The sequence below is a fragment of the Giraffa tippelskirchi genome, chromosome 3 (assembly GCF_054371585.1).
Source record: "Giraffa tippelskirchi isolate mGirTip1 chromosome 3, T2T-mGirTip1v1.2.pri, whole genome shotgun sequence".
NCBI classification, from domain to species: Eukaryota; Metazoa; Chordata; class Mammalia; order Artiodactyla; family Giraffidae; genus Giraffa; species Giraffa tippelskirchi.
Window position 1 is genome coordinate 137514246 of NC_137277.1, and position 17358 is coordinate 137531603.

Below are 17358 nucleotides of genomic sequence, written 5' to 3' on the forward strand. Positions count from 1 at the left end.
AAACTGACCCTTTCCAGCCCTGTGGCCACTGCTGAGTTTTCCATATTTGCTGGCCTATTGAGTGCAGCACTTTCACAGCATCATCTTTGAGAATTTGAATTAACTCAGCAGACACCCACCTGTGCCGCAGGTCGAGTATTGGGCCTGAGGTGGCCAGCTCAGCTCCTTGGCTGTGGCTCTTCTCAGGCAGGCAGCCGGGGCACCCCTCCTGGAGGAGGAGGAGGTGGAGAAGCAGGAGGAAGGCGGTGGGAGGAGGAGTTGCAGAGAGGAGGACAGAGCATGGCAGTCCCTGCCGGTGCTGGGTGAGGAAGTGGAGCAGCTGCCACTGGAACATCACACTTGGATACTATGTTTGGGGAGCAGTGGCTATTCCATTGCCCTTGGGAACCGACTCTTGAGTAGTAGAGAACAAGGAACAACGAAGGGACCACATCTCTGAAGGCCTGGGAGCCGAAGCCACCTAAGCGTCAGTAAACCCCTGCAGGTGTCACCATGCTGTCCTGAAATCTTCCACCAGATTTATTCCACGTTTTTACCAGAATGAACTATGCAGCAGAAGTCTCCCGTAGTTTAGATTAAGCATATTATCTTGCAGAATCAGGGGTGTGACCACAGGCGAGAGCTGTGATCTCTGCCTCAGCTTCCCTACTCATACAGAGCGGGTATTACTGTTGTTCCTCCCACCTTTAGCCGCGAGCATCTGTGTAGCTTTATCTGGGTGGCATTTTTAAGGACATCACTTCTATGAACACGTTGAAACCTCACTGCTAACTTGGGTGATGGACACCGATACCTCTAAGATCACACAACTGATGAAGATGGAGCTGGGATGCAGGTGAGCCAGAGCAGTCTGGCTCCAGACAGTGACTCCAGAGGAGGAATGAAGCTGGAAAAACCCATGGATGCAGCCTTCCCTGCAGTCTGTTCGGATGTTCGAGGATAATATCCCGGAGAGAAATTGAGCCCTTCGGATCAGGTAACTAGTTAGAATGAAGAAAATCAGTCTCAAGACCTTCCAGAAATCTTTCAACTTGAGTAAGAGCAAAGAAGACTCAGAATTCATGGTCGTACAACAGCCAGCACTAGCCACTTCAGGAAAGAGGAGTCCTTTTTTGGGGAGCTGCTACAGGAGGGAAATGGACGGCTGTGAACTCCACGGCGAAGATGAAATGAGCAAGAATCGACCCAAGAGTGAGAGCCTCATGGGTACACTGAAAAGACCGCCGAGCGCCAAGCAGAAGGCCAAGGGCAAGGGCAGCGTGGCTTCGGGAAGCTCAGTGGACGAGGACAGGTTCTCCTCGTTGTCGTCGGCACCCCTGGTGTTCAAGGACGTGCAGTCGCCGAGGCCCATGCACTCCACGTCGCTGTGCAGCCACTACTAAAGCCCCATGCCCTGGCTGTTGAGCCCCAGTGTCTCGGAGGAAATGTGCATCCGGATGGAGGTGCAGATCAAGGCGCTGGTGCACTCGCCCTACCCGGGTGAGCCCTCAGTGCCGTGCTCAAGGACTTCAGCTACCTCCGCCAGGCCGACTCTGCGTGCCCGGAGCCGCCGGACCCGCTCGGGAGCTCCGTGTACCCGGCCGGGGACCTGAGCCTCTGCCTGGGTGAACACATGCCTGTCGCCCTTGGACTGGTGGCTCAGGACTACATCCAATACACTGTGCCTTTGGATGGCTCTTCCCCCATGGAGGTCTCTGCCGTTCCACCCTCGGCCACCAGGGACCACTTCCCCAACCACCACTATGAGGACTACAAGCATCCAACTCACCAGGACTTCATCGTGGCCCCCGAGCTCTCAGCCAATCAGCCGGTGGGCGGCCTGCTGATGGGCACCATGGGAGTCGCACTGCACAGCAGGCGGGAGGGCCTGGGTGGGCCCCGAACCGCCCCCTCCCACCCCACCTCCGCCAACACACCCACACACACTACTGCTACCTCCCCTGCAGACTGATCTGAGCCAAAGGAACTTCGCCGGGCTGGCCTGCCCAGACGCGCACGTGGCTGAGAGCATGTGTTGCCACTTGAATTTTGACCCCAACTAGGGGTGGCCAGGGTGTATGACACGGTGCAAAGCAGTGGCCCCATGGTGGTGACCAGCCTGACAGAGGAGCTCAAGAAGCTGGCCAAGCAGGGCTGGTACTGGGGGCCCATCACACGCTGGGAGGCAGAGGGCAAGCTAGTCAACGTGCCTGATGGTTCCTTCCTGGTGAGGGAGAGCTCCAACGACAGCTACCTGCTCAGCATGAGCTTCCGCTCCCACCGCAGGACCCTCCACATCAGAATGAAACACTCCAACGGCAGGTTTAGCTTCTACGAACAACTCGGACGTGGAGGGACACACGTCCATGGTGGACCTGACTGAGCACTCCATCAGGAACTCGGAGAACAGGGCCTTCTGATACTCAGGCTCACACCTGCCAGGCTCAGCCACCTATCCGGTGCGGCCCATCGACAGGGTGTCATGCTTCCTGTAGGTGCGCTCACTGCAGTACCTGTGATGCTTCTTCATCCACCAGTACACCCGGATAGTCCTGACCCAGAAACTGCCCCTGTTCAACAAAATGAAGGATTACTTATAGAAGAAGCACTACTGAGAGAGGACCGCAGCCCACATCTTGCATTTTGGCAGTAAGAAAGAGAGACTGAGATACAGTTTACAGACTTCATCGCTATCAGAATCTTTTGTTGCCATACTGTTATTTCAGTTTTACCTGGAAAAGAGTATCCAGTTCTTTTAGGGGTGGGGAACTGTCTGTGAGGTGTCTTGGGTTTATTTTGGTTCTTTAAAAAGGGAACTCTTGAGGTTTGAGAAGTGTGAAGTCTCTTCTATCAGTGTACAGAATAATCACAATGTGAATGATCTGATTCTCCTTACCCACCCACCCCCAGTCTTTTGCTGCTGTCCACTGTGATTTTATGCATTAAAAGCACATTTCATGTGTGCCAAATCCTGAATAAAGTTGAATGAAACTTATGGAATAAACCTGATGTCTCTCTTTCAATGGACCATCTTCAAAGATAGTGTTGAGTCAGCATAGCCGTGTGATTAATCACAGAGTTTACACCTACACCAAAAATGATTTTTAATTTCATGCTCTACAAAGGTTGATTTTGTTTGTTTGTTTTTTGTTTTTTGTAATACTAGCCTGAATGGACTAGGAAAAAGATGAGTCATTACATGATTCCCCTTGGCATTCTTCTGTTCCACATGACAACCACAAAAGTAATTTTAATCTAGTGAATTGGCTAGTAAGGCAGAGCTAAAATAGCTGGGTTCATGGATCTGGTGCTTTGTTGAAGATGGCTGTAAAGGATTCAGCTGGAATTGTTGACTAGACAGCCTATGTATAGGTTTTCTACTACAACAGTTTGGGAATAAATAAAGATATTTCAAGTTAAACAAAACTGAGAGAGTTTATTTTTAGCAGGCATGCCTTGTAAGAAATGCTATAAGATGTTCTTGAAGCTGAAAGCAAGTGACACTGGGTGGTAAGTTGAATGTACACACACAAACACACACACACACAAAAAAAAAGCACTGAAAAAGAGAATTATGTAGTCATGAAGCAGCAAAAAATGCATGATTCTTCTTACTATGAACTAATTTTACAAAAAATATAAAGCAATATGTATATAATATTATTGATGTGCTTGTAATATACGGAAATGCCACATATTTAATAGTAACAGCACAAAGTTGATGGGTAGGAAGAACGCTGTCTTGAAAGAAAGAATTAGCTCTATATGGTCAAATCCACAGGAACAAATATAAAGAAATAAAAATAATAAATAAGGAGTTTATATTATAATAACCTCCAAAAACATATATTTGCTCCTTTTTCTTTTTGTCATTTTAAATAGATATAAAATTATGGAGTGTAATAATTATAAAATCTTCCCTATCCACATGTAATAATAACTCAGAAAGGAGAAAAGGAACATGGGGATATATGAGTGACATTTCTCTAATTCACTAAAATTGTCAGTAAAACCTCAAAAAATTTTGATGAGCTAAAATATTGAAGGTAACCCTTACAGCAATAAATAAAATAAAATAAAAAACTTTAAAAAGTGCAAACATTAATAATGGAATTAAAATACTACACTAGCAAACGTTCATTTACTACAAAAGAAGGCAAGAAAAGAGATTTGTTGTTGTTCAGTCACTCAGTCATGTCCTACACTTTGTGATCCCCTGGACTGCACCACACCAGACTTTCCTGTCCTTCACCATCTCCCGGAGCTTGCTCAAACTCATGTCCATTGAGTCGATGATGCCATCCAACCATCTTGTCCTCTGTCGTCCCCTTCTCTTCCTGTCTTCTATCTTTCCCAGTGTTAGGGTCTTTTCCAATGAGTTGGCCCTTCACATCAAGTGGCCAAAATAGTGGAGCTTCAGCTTATAGAAAGAAATAGATGCATTCAGGTACTAGAGGGAAGTAAAGTAAAAAGACAAAGGCAGGAATAAATGAAATCATATCAATTAAACATTAACTATGAATTGCTTAAGCAATGCAATCAAAAAGCAGGCAAGTGGGAGACAAATCCCTGGCCAGTGACTGGAGTTCATTTTCACTGTGCCATGAGCCAAAGCTGTCTCCAGGATGGCTGGGAAGTCTGACAGGGAAGGTGGATCTGAGGGGCTCCCTACTTTTTAGCTCACCCATCTTTGGTGATACAACCCCTGGCCAGCATGCTGGTTGAATCCTGGATCTGAGGGAGCAGACAATTACTATTCTCTCCTCTGTCATGATTCCCTCCTTTGTGGGGACTTTCCTGTAAGAGTGTTCCTCAGCAAGAGGGTGCACATCATAAATAACAACAACAAAAATGCAGAGAATGTAAGACTGAAAAAAATATGATCCAGTTGTATGCTGTCTACAGGGAAAATATTAGGTTCAATGATACAACTAGATTAAAACTGAAAACATGGGAAAAAGATATATAAAACACAACCATGAGAATATTGGAAGTGAATACATTAATATCATAAAAAATAGACTTTAGGGAAGAAAGAAATTACTAGATTTAAAGATGGGTATTTTACAATAATAAAATAAACAAATCATGAGGAAGACATAACAATTATAAATATATTTGCCTGTTACTCCAGGTATTTCTTGACTTCCTACTTTTGCATTCCAGAAGCAGATGATTTACCAACTGAGCTATGAGGGAAGCCCCTTGTAATGAAAAGAGCATCTTTTTTGGGTGTTAGTTCTAAAAGGTCTTGTAGATCTTCAAAGAACCATTCAACTTCAACTTTTTCAGCATTACTGGTCGGGTCATAGACTTGGATTACTGTGATATTGAGTGGTTTTCCTTGGAAACGAACAGAGATCATTCTGTCATTTTTGAGATTGCATCCAAGTACTGCATTTCGGACTCTTGTGTTGACTATGATGGCTACTCCATTTCTTCTAAGGGATTCTTGCCCACAGTAGTAGATATAATGGTCATATGAGTTAAATTCACCCATTCCAGTCCATTTTAGTTTGCTGATTCCCAAAATGTCAATGTGCACTCTTGCCATATCCTGTTTGACCACTTCCAATTTACCTTGATTCATGGACCTAACATTCCAGGTTCCTATACACTATTGTTCTTTACCGCATCGGAATTTACTTCCATCACCAGTCACATCCACAACTGGCTGTTGTTTTGCTATGATGGAGGTAATGAAGATAATGGTGACCTCCTTCAAAAGTCACATGCAGACACTGCTGCACTCAGTGCCCCCAACCCTGCAGCAGGCAACCACTGACCCATGCCTCCACTGGAGGCTCCTGGACACTCACAGGCAAGTCTGGGTCAGTCTCTTGTGGGGTCACCTCTCCTTTCTCCTGGGTCTTGGTGTGCACAAGGTTTTGTTTGTGTCCTCCAAGAGTCTGTTTCCCAGTCCTGTATAAGTTCTGGTGGCTCTATGGTGGGTTAATGGCAAAATCCTCCAAGTGGACTTATGCCATAGCCAGGTCTACTTCACCCAGAGCTCCTGCCCCTGCAGCAATCAACTACTGACCTGTACCTCCCCAGGAGACACTCAAACACAGTTCTATCTCAGTCTCTGTAGGGTATCTGGATCCTGGTGCACACAAGGTTTGTTTGAGCCCTCTGAGCATTTCTGGTGGATATGGGGTTTGATTATAAACATGATTTTGCCCCTCTTACCATCTTGCTGGGGCTTCTCCTTTGCCGTTGGACATGAGGTATCTCCTCAAAGTCACTCTAGCACCACATAGCCACTGCTCCAGTGCTGCGCAGCCACCACTCCAGCACCACTCATCTGCTGCTCCAGTGCCTACCATCTTCTGGGATTACTCTGCCCTTGTATGTGGGGTATCACCTCAAAGTTGATCCAGCATCACACAGGTGCCGCTCCAATCCCACAGGAGTGGAAAAGTTCAGTGTTCATTCCAATCCCAAAAAAGGCAATGCTATAGAATGTTCAAACTACTGCATAGTGGCATTCCTATCACATGCTAGTAAAGTAATGCTCAAAATTCTCCAAGTCAGGCTTCAACAATACGTGAACCGTGATCTTCCAGCTGTTCAAGCTGGATTTAGAAAAGGCAGAGGAACAAGAAATCAAATTGCCAACATCCATTGGATCATCAAAAAAACAAGAGAGTTCCAGATAAGCATCTACTTCTGCTTTATTGATTACACGAAAGCCTTTGTCTGTGTGGATCACAACAAACTCTGGAAAATTCTAAAAGAGATGGGAATACAAGACCACCTGACCTGCCTCCTGAGAAATCTGTATGGAGGTCAAGAAGCAAGAGTTAGAACTGGACATGGAACAATAGACTGATTCCAAATTGGGAAAAGAATACATCAAGGCTGAGTATTGTCACCCTGTTTATTTAACTTATATGCAGAGTACATCATGAGAAATCCCAGGCTGGATGAAGCACAAGCTAGAATTAAGGTTGTTGAGAGAAATATCAATAACCTCAGATATGCAAATGACACCACACTTATGGCAGAAAGCAAAGAACTAAAGAGTCTCTTGATGAAACTGAAAGATGTGAGTGAAAAGTTGGCCTGAAACTCAACATTCAGAAAACGAAGATCATGGTCTGGTCCCATCACTTCATGACAAACAGATAGGGAAAAAATGGAAACAGTGGTAGACTTTATTTATGGTGGCTCCAAAATCACTGCAAATGGTGACGTCAGCAAGGAAATTAAAAGATGCTTGTTCCTTGGAAGAAAAGTTATGACCAACCTAGACAGTGTATTAAAAAGCAGAGACATTATTTTGCCAACAAAGTTCCATATAGTTAAAGCTTTGTTTTTTCCAGAAGTCATGTATGGATGTGAGAGTTGGACTATAAAGAAAGCTGAGTGCCAAATAATTGATGCTATTGAAACGTGGTGTTGGAGGACTCTTGAGAGTCCCTTGGAATGCGTGGAGATCCAACGAGTCCATCCTAAAGGAGATCAATCCTGAATATTCATTGGAAAGACTGATGCTGAAGCTGAAACTCCAAAACTTTGGCCAGCTGATGCAAAGAACTGACTCATTTGAAAAGACTCTGATGTTGGGAATGATTGAAGGTGGGAAGAGAAGGGGATGGCAGAGGATGAGATGTTTTGATGGCATCACCGACTCAATGGACATGAGTTTGAATAAGCTCTGGGCATTTATGGTGGACACTGAAACCTGGTGTACTGCAACCCATGGGGTTGCAAAGATTCAGACATCACTGATTGACTGAACTGAACTGAAATCTATCACCTAACAACAGAGCTCAAAATGCATGAAGCAAACTAAAAATTTAATGAAGAAACAAACAATTCAGCAACAATAGTTCAAAACTTTAATAACTCACATACAGCAATAGATTAAGTAACTAGACAGGAGTTCACAAGAAAGTAAAACATAAGAAAACTTCAAAAATACTTAAAAATAAAAGAAGATATTTGCATGTCTTATATCTTGTATCACATTTGTATTTAGAAAATATAAAAAAATACTTAGAATTTAATAAAGGAACAGAATTTTAAAATGGATAAAGTATCTGAATAGATATATTTCCACAGAATATACAGAAATGGCCATAACCACATGGAATTTATTCAACATCATTAGTCATTAGGAAAGTACAAAGCAAAGTCTCAAGAAGATACTAATCACAACCAGTAGGATGTAATTAAAAAAGCAAACCATAATAAGTGCTGCAAAGGAAGCAGAACATTTAAAAATTCATACACTTGTGATGGGAATGTAAAATGGGGCAGTTGCTTTGGAGCGCAGTTGTATAGTTCCTCTAAATGTTTAACAAAATATTGCCGTGTGATCCCAAAATTTCACTCCTAGGTATACACGAAAGCTAAATGAACACGTATGTCCACACAAAATTTTACACAGATTTTTTTTAGTTCTGTTTATAATAGACAAAATGTGTCAATAATTCAAACATCTATCAATTGAGATACAGTGTTTCATATCTGTGTAATGAAATATTCTTCGACATAACAGAATGTGCTCTGATATATAATATGGCATATATGAATTTTTGTAAACATTATGCTAGGTTAAAGAAGCCAGTCACATGAAAACATTCTATCTTCCAAGTTATAGTAAATATCCAGAACAGGCAAATATATAGACAGGTGAAATAGATTCAGTTCAGTTCAGTCGCTCAGTCGTGTCCGACTCTCTGCGACCCCATGAATTGCAGCACGCCAGGCCTCTCTGTCCATCACCAACTCCCGGAGTCTTCCCAAACCCATGTTCATCGAGTCGGTGATGCCATCCAACCATCTCATCCTCTGTCGTCCCCTTCTCCTCCCGCCCCCAATCATACCCAGCATTAGGGTCTTTTCCAATGAGTCAACCCTTCGCATGAGGTGGCCAAAGTATTGGAGCTTCAGCTTCAACATCAGACCTTCCAATGAACACCCAGGATTGATCTCTTTTAGGATGGATTGATTGGATCTCCTTGCAGTCCAAGAAACTCTCAAGAGTCTTCTCCAACACCACAGTTCAAAAGCATCAATTCTGCGGCGCTCAGCTTTCTTCACCGTCCAACTCTCACATCCATACATGACCACTGGAAAAACCATCGTCTTGACTAGACGGACTTTTGTTGGCAAAGTAATGTCTCTGCTTTTAAACATGCTATATAGGTTGGCCATAACCTTCCTTCCAAGTAGTAAGCGTCTTTTAATTTCATGGCTGCAGTCACCATCAGCAGTGATTCTGGAGCCCAAAAAAGTAAAGTCTGACACTGTTTCCACTGTTTCCCCATCTATTTCCCATGGAGTGATGGGACCAGATGCCATGATCTTAGTTTTCTGAACGTTGAGCTTTAAGCCAACTTTTTCACTCTCCTCCTTCACCTTCATCAAGAGGCTCTTTAGTTCTTCTTCACTTTCTGCCATAAGGGTGGTGTCATCCGCATATCTGAGGTTATTGATATTTCTCCCGGCAATCTTGATTCCAGCTTGTGTTTCTTCCAGCCCAGGGTTTCTCATGATGTACTCTGCATATAAGTTAAATAAGCAGGGTGACAATATACAGCCTTGACGTACTCCTTTTCCTATTTGGAACCAGTCTGTTGTTCCATGTCCAGTTCTAACTATTGCTTCCTGACCTGCATACAGGTTTCTCAAGAGACAGGTCAGGTGGTCTGGTATTCCCGTCTCTTTCAGAATTTACCACAGTTTATTGTGATCCACACAGTCAAAGGCTTTGGCATAGTCAATAAAGCAGAAATAGATGTTTTTCTGGAACTCTCTTGCTTTTTCGATGATCCAGCGGATATTGGCAATTGGATCTCTGGTTCCTCTGCCTTTTCTAAAACCAGCTTGAACATCTGGAAGTTCACGGTTCACGTATTGCTGAAGCCTGGCTTGGAGAATTTTGAGCATTACTTTACTAGCATGTGAGATGAGTGCAATTGTGCGGTAGTTTGAGCATTCTTTGGCATTGCCTTTCTTTGGGATTGGAACGAAGACTGACCTCTTCCAGTCCTGTGGCCACTGCTGAGTTTTCCAAATTTGCTGGCATATCGAGTGCAGCACTTTCACAGCATCACCTTTGAGGATTTGAAATAGCTCAACTGGAATTCCATCACCTCCACTAGCTTTGTTCATAGTGATGCTTTCTAAGGCCCACTTGACTTCACATTCCAAGATGTCTGGCTCTAGGTGAGTGATCACACCATCGTGATTATCTGTGTCGTGAAGATCTTTTTTGTACAGTTCTTCTGTGTATTCTTGCCACCTCTTCTTAATATCTTCTGCTTCTGTTAGGTCCATACCATTTCTGTCTTTATCGAGCCTATCTTTGCGTGAAATGTTCCCTTGGTATCTCTAATTTTCTTGAAGAGGTCTCTAGTCTTTCCCAATCTGTTGTTTTCCTCTATTTGTTTGCACTGATCGCTGAGGAAGGCTTTCTTATCTCTCCTTGCTATTCTTTGGAACTCTGCATTCAGATGAGAATATCTTTCCTTTTCTCCTTTGCTTTTCGCTTCTCTTCTCTTCCCAGCTATCTGTAAGGCCTCCTCAGACAGCCATTTTGCTTTTTTGCATTTCTTTTCCATGGGGATTTTCTTGATCCCTGTCTCCTGTACAATGTCACGAACCTCTGTCCTTAGTTCATCAGGCATTCTGTCTATCAGGTCTAGTCCCTTAAATCTATTTGTCACTTCCACTGTATACTCATAAGGGATTTGATCTAGGTCATACCTGAATGGTCTAGTGGTTTTCCCTACTTTCTTCAATTTAAGTCTGAATTTGGCAATAAGCAGTTCATGATCTGAGCCACAGTCTGCTCCCGGTCTTGTTTTTGCTGACTGTATAGAGCTTCTCCATCTTTGGCTGCAAAGAATATAATCAATCTGATTTCGGTGTTGACCATCTGGTGATGTCCACGTGTAGAGTCTTCTCTTGTGTTGTTGGAATAGGGTGTTTGCTATTACCAGTGCGTTCTCATGGCAAAACTCTATTAGCCTTTGCCCTGCTTCATTCTGTAATCCAAGGCCAAACCTGCCTGTTATACCAGGTGTTTCTTGACTTCCTACTTTTGCATTCCAGTCCCCTATAATGAAAAGGACATCTTTTTTGGGTGTTAGTTCTAGAAGGTCTTGTAGGTCTTCATAGAATCGTTCAACTTCAGCTTCTTCGGTGTTACTGGTCGGGGCATAGACTTGGATTACCGTGATATTGAACGGTTTGCCTTGGAAGCTAACAGAGATCATTCTGTCGTTTTTGAGATTGCATCCAAGTACTGCATTTCAGACTCTTCTGTTGACCATGATGGCTACTCCATTTCTTCTAAGGGATTCTTGCCCACAGTAGTAGATATAATGGTCATCTGAGTTAAATTCACCCATTGCAGTCCATCTTAGTTCGCTGATTCCTAGAATGTCAACGTTCACTCTTGCCATCTCCTGTTTGACCACTTCCAGTTTGCCTTGATTCATGGACCTAACATTCCAGGTTCCTATGCAATATTGCTCTTTACAGCATCGGACTTTGCGTCTATCACCAATCACATCCACAGTTGGGTATCGTTTTTGCTTTGGCTCCATCCCATCATTCTTTCTGGAGTTATTTCTCCACTGATCTCCATTAGCATATTGGGCACCTACTGACCTGGGGAGTTCATCTTTCAGTGTCCTATCCTTTTGCCTTTTCATACTGTTCATGGGGTTCTCAAGGCAAGAATACTGAAGTGGTTTGCCATGCCCTTCTCCAGTGGACCACAATCTGTCAGACCCCTCCACCATGACCCATCCGTCTTGGGTGGCCCCACACGGCATGGCTTAGTTTCATTGAGATAGACAAGGCTGTGGTCCGTGTGATCAGATTAGCTAGTTTTCTGTTGTTTTAGTTTTAGTGTGTCTGCCCTCTGATGCCCTCTCGCAACACTTACCGTCTTACTTGGATTTCTCTTACCTTGGGCCTTGGGTAATTCCTCTTGCCGCCGCCACCGCTGCCGCCGGCCCCAGCCCCCGGCCTGGCCTAGCCCCTCTCGACTGCCGCCCCCGGCCCTCGGCCCCCAGCCCCCGACCCGGCCTAGGCCCTCTCAGTCGCCGCCCCCAGCTCCTGGCCCCCGGCCCGGCCTAGCCCCTGTCGGCCGCCGCCCCCGGGAGGCGGCTGCGACGGCTCGGCGCAGAAGCGAGGCGGCTGCGATGGCTCGGCGCAGAAGCGAGGCAGAAGAAGCGCAGAAGCGAGGCGGCTGCGACGGCTCGGCGCAGAAGTAGATTAGTGATTGCCAAATGATGGTGAAAGGGACCAGGTAAATTGTGGAATGTCAATAATAAGGGGGAGGTGTCACATTTTGAAAAATTAGTTTTTCATGAAGAAGAATAAACTGGAATTTTAATCTAAGAGGAAAAGCTGAAGGTATGCTACCATTCTCTATATTTGGAGCAATACTCTTCATTTTTAAAAGAGAATAATAAGTAACATTTGTGTATGAGTAATAGAGAATATTTTGAAGAGTCTTTGCTCACTTAAAACAAAGAAATAACAGAATGTGTTCTCTTAAGAAACAGTCTAGCAAGGAGTCTGCTTCCAGTGACAAAGCTGCTACAGCTGATATCTGTATAGAGTATTGTAAACCCATTGGCTTTCCCTGATTTTTGTAATTAACATAAACTGGTCTCTTAGGTATACCAAATTTAAAAACTAACTTCTGCCACTCAGCTCAATTAAAAATTTCTCAACTCAAAATAATATAGTATGAGCCGGAGGGATGGGATGGGGAGGGAGGTGGAAGGGGGTTTCTGGAAGGGGAACACTTGTACACCCATGGTGAATTCATGTCAATGTATGGCAAAACAAATACAATATTATAAAGTTAAAAATAGATAAATAAACTAATTAAAAAAAAGAATATACCTTTTTATAAAAATTGTAAATATATTCTTGAGAAAATATTTTCTATGTATTCAACACCTCCCTTTCTTCCATTTTCCTCCATTTCCCTTTAAATCTTCAAATACCATCTCAAATTTCTTTTCATGACTTCATAAGAGAAGTGAAATGGAATGAGAAAATGATTTTTCGATCTTACTGAGAAATATGTACTAAAACAAGTTAATTGCAAAGCCAAGGAAATTACTGTAATTTTATTTAATTGCTAACTAATGATAGAATATGTTTCATAACTTAAAGAAATATAAATATGTAGTTATTTTTCTTCAGTAGTAAATGAAGGAAGATGGGTTATAGAATGGCCAAAAATTAGATTTCAATATTTGAAAATACCTTAGTGAATTTTAGGATAGCTTGGTCTATATATTTATATCTTTAGCCTCCTCTTTTAACTTTCTACTTTCTGTAGATAAATTTTGATGAAGGCCATTGTCAGAGGGGATTATCAAAGCAGCAGACTGGCATGGGCACTCCATAATTTGATGATCAGGGATACTGAAAGTGTGGACCAACAGAGATAAGTCCACAATCGTTTTTTGGTTTTGTTTTTTGGTTTCCTTTTGCTTTGTATTTATGCCTTCATGAATAAAAGGAATAAGAATATGGCATGTGTTAAATGACATTAAAAAAAAAAAAGACTTATTTGCAGCCCCGTTACTCTGACCCAAAGAATATTCCAGATGTTGTTTCACTGCCTTATCCACAATGAAACTTTACATTAGTTTTCTTCTTTCCTTTTTTATTTTACTTTTTTACTCTTTTTATGTTACCAAGTATTTTATTGATCAAATAATTGCACCAGTCAGAGATATATTGAACTAATTCTATCAGTTCAGTTCAGTTCAGTCGCTCAGTCGTGTCTGACTCTTTGCGACCCCATGAACCACAGCACCCCAGGCCTCCCTGTCCATCACCAATTCCCTGAGTCCACCAAACCCATGTCCATCTAGTCGGTCATGACATCCAGCCAACTCATCCTCTGTCATCACCTTCTCCTCCTGCCCTCAATCTTTCCCAGCATCAGGGTCTTTTCCAATGAGTCAGCTCTTTGCATCAGGCGGCCAAAGTATTGGAGTTTCAGCTTCAACGTCAGGCCTTCCAATGAACACCCAGGACTGATCTCCTTTAGGATGGACTGGTTGGATCTCCTCGCAGTCCAAGGGACCCTCAAGAGTCTTCTCCAACGCCACGGTTCAAAAGCATCAATTCTTTAAAGCTCAGCTTTCTTTATAGTCCAACTCTCACATCCTTACATGACCACTGGAAAAACCATAGCCTTCACTAGATGGAATTTGTTGGCAAAGAAATGTCTCTGCTTTTTAATATGCTGTCTAGTTTGGTCATAACTTTCCTTCCAAGGAGTAAGCATCTTTTAATTTCATTGCTGCAGTCACCATCTGCAGTGATCTTGGAGCCCAAAAAAATAAAATCAGCCACTGTTTCCACTGTTTCCTCATCTATCTGCCATGAAGTGATGGGACCGGATGCCATGATCTTAGTTTTCTGAACGTTGAGCTTTAAGCCAAATTTTTCACTCTCCTCTTTCACTTTCATCAAGAGGCTCTTTAGTTCTTCTTCACTTTCTGCCATGAGGGTGGTGCCATCTGCATATATGAGGTTATTGATATTTCTCCGGGCAATCTTGATTCCAGCTTGTGCTTCTTCCAGCCCAGCGTTTCTCATGGTGTACTCTGCATATAAGTTAAATAAGCAGGGTGACAATATACAGCCTTGACGTACTCCTTTTCCTATTTGGAACCAGTCTATTGTTCCATGTTTAGTTCTAACTGTTGCTTCCTGACCTGCATACAGGTTTCTCAAGAGACAGGTCAGATGGTCTGGTATTTCCATCTCTTTCAGAATTTTCCACAGTTTATTGTGATCCACACAGTCAAAGGCTTTGGCATCGTCAATAAAGCAGAAATAGATGTTTCTTTGGAACTCTCTTGCTTTTTTGATGATCCAGCGGATGTTGGCAATTTGATCTCTGGTTCCTCTGCCTTTTCTAAAACCAGCTTGAACATCTGGAATTTCACAGTTCACATATTGCTGAAGCCTGGCTTGGAGAATTTTGAGCATTACTTTACTAGCATGTGAGATGAGTGCAATTGTGCAGTAGTTTGAGCATTCTTTGGCATTGCCTTTCTTTTGAATTGGAATGAAAACTGACCTTTTCTAGACCTGTGGACACTGCTGAGTTTTCCAGATTTGCTGGCATATTGAGTGCAGCTCTTTCACAGTGTCATCTTTCAGAATTTGAAGTAGTTCAACTGGAATTCTGTCACCTCCACTAGCTTTGTTTGTAGTGATGCTTCCTAAGGCCCTCTTGACTTCACATTACAGGATGTCTGGCTCTAGGTGAGTGATCACACCATCGTGATTATCTGGGTCATGAAGATCTTTTTTGTGCAATTCTTCTGTGTATTCTTGCCACCTCTTCTTAAAATTTTTTGCTTCTGTTAGGTCCCTACCATTTATGTCCTTTATTGAGCCCATCTTTTCATGAGATGTTCCCTTGGTATCTCTAATTTTCTTGAAGAGATCTCTAGTCTATCCCATTCTGTTGTTTTCCTCTATTTCTTTGCATTGATTGCTATTCTTTGGATCTCTGCATTCAAATGGGTATATCTTTCATTTTCTCCTTTGCTTTTCACTTCCCGTCTTTTCACAGCTATTTGTAAGGCCTTCTCAGACAGCCTTTTACTTTTTTGCATTTCTTTTTCTTGGGCATGGTCCTGAGTCCTGTCTCCTGTACAATGTCATGAACCTCCATCCATAGTTCCTCAGGTATTCTGTCTATCAGATCTAGTCCTTTAAATCTATTTCTCACTGCTACTGTATAGTCAAAAGCAATTTGATGTACGTCATACCTGAATGGTATAGTGGTTTTCTCCACTTTCTTAAATTTCAGTCTGAATTTGGCAATAAGGAGTTTATGATCTGGGCACTAATTCTATGAATTTATTCTATTTTTATAAACAAACTATAGTTTATGAGATGTTCCCAAACATTACCAAATAGAACATCTTTTAAAATACAGTCCTCATACATATGACTTATGTAAATAAATTTTCTCTTAATTTATTCATATGTTAAATTAATTCTATTTTGATTAATAAGCCTCACTATTACATACCTACAATTTCCCAAAAAATAATTTGTCCAAATTTTCACTTAAACAACTCTATTTAAGCTGATAAAATCACTAATATACTTCCCTTAAGAAGTATATTGGTCAGAAACTGGTCCAAGTTCCCATTTCAGGCAATGAGATATCTAAGAAGAGGTCATTTGATCAAACACCAGAGATATAAAAACTAATTTTAATGATCACCATAAGCCTTCCTCTTGGATCTTTCAGATTCTTAACTCTAAAATGAAATGATAATAATAACAAGAATAATAACTCATGTATTATGTGTCAAATACCATTTCAAGAACCTGAGACCATCTTATTTAATCTTCATGATGTCTCTCAGAGAGAAGTGATGATATTATACATTTTTCACTGCAGACTGAGGCTTAGGTATGTGAAGAAGATTATTCATGGTAGAGTGAAGCAGAGAGGGAACTCATACCAATATCCAGTTTTTCATCCACTGCACTATTCAGAAAATGAAATCTCATCTAACTTTAGAGGCCCCTGAGAGTTACAGAGATATTATCCAATGGTGGCACCTTAGAGACTGCGACAAACTGTGCAGGAAAAAGATGACATTTGGGATGAGGACCCCTCACTCATACTTAATCAATGACTGCACATGGTTCTTTCCACTTAGACCAGCACCCCTAAGATGTCATCTAGGAGTCTTCACTTCTCACCTGTGAACTCTGAACTTGAAGAAACCATATGGCCTTGAGAAGGCAGAAGCAAAGGGCACCTGTCAATCATCCCTGTTATTGCTATTCTTTCATATCAAGAATCCACAGAGAAATCTATCATTCTATTGTAATATGGAGAATCCTTGTAATATCTGGTCAATTTATTGTCTTAATTCGTGGCAAGGCAATGTCACTGGAATGCCAGAGCTTGAAAGAGAGACATGTTGGAAAGAAGACACTATAGAATAAACCTATGATTTAATGGAAGTCACATATTACAATATCTATAAAGAATATTCAGTAGTGCAAAGAACATGAACCATTTGAGAACTGGACTTTAACTTCTATTTAGTCACACACTAGGCTCATGATCATGGGAAATCATCTGAGCCTCAGTTTCCTCATCTGTACAATAGGGATTATAATAATAATGCTACACCCAAGCTTGTTAGGAGTGTGATATGACCTAATGGAAGAAATGAAAGTGAAATTGCTAGTCTCTAAGTTCAGTTGTACCTGACTCTTTGCGACCCCAGGGATTCTCCAGTCAAGGATACTGGAGTAAGTTGTCATGTCCATCTCCAGGAGATCTTCCCTACCCAGGGATTGAATCTGGGTCTCCTGCACTTCAGGCAGATTCTT

General features: G+C 42.3%; 1 pseudogene; it reads left to right on the forward strand.

Annotated features, from left to right (window-relative positions):
* The first annotated feature begins 989 nt into the window (after positions 1–989).
* Positions 990–2594, forward strand: LOC145540875 (suppressor of cytokine signaling 6-like; annotated as a pseudogene).
* The last annotated feature ends 14764 nt before the right edge of the window (positions 2595–17358 follow it).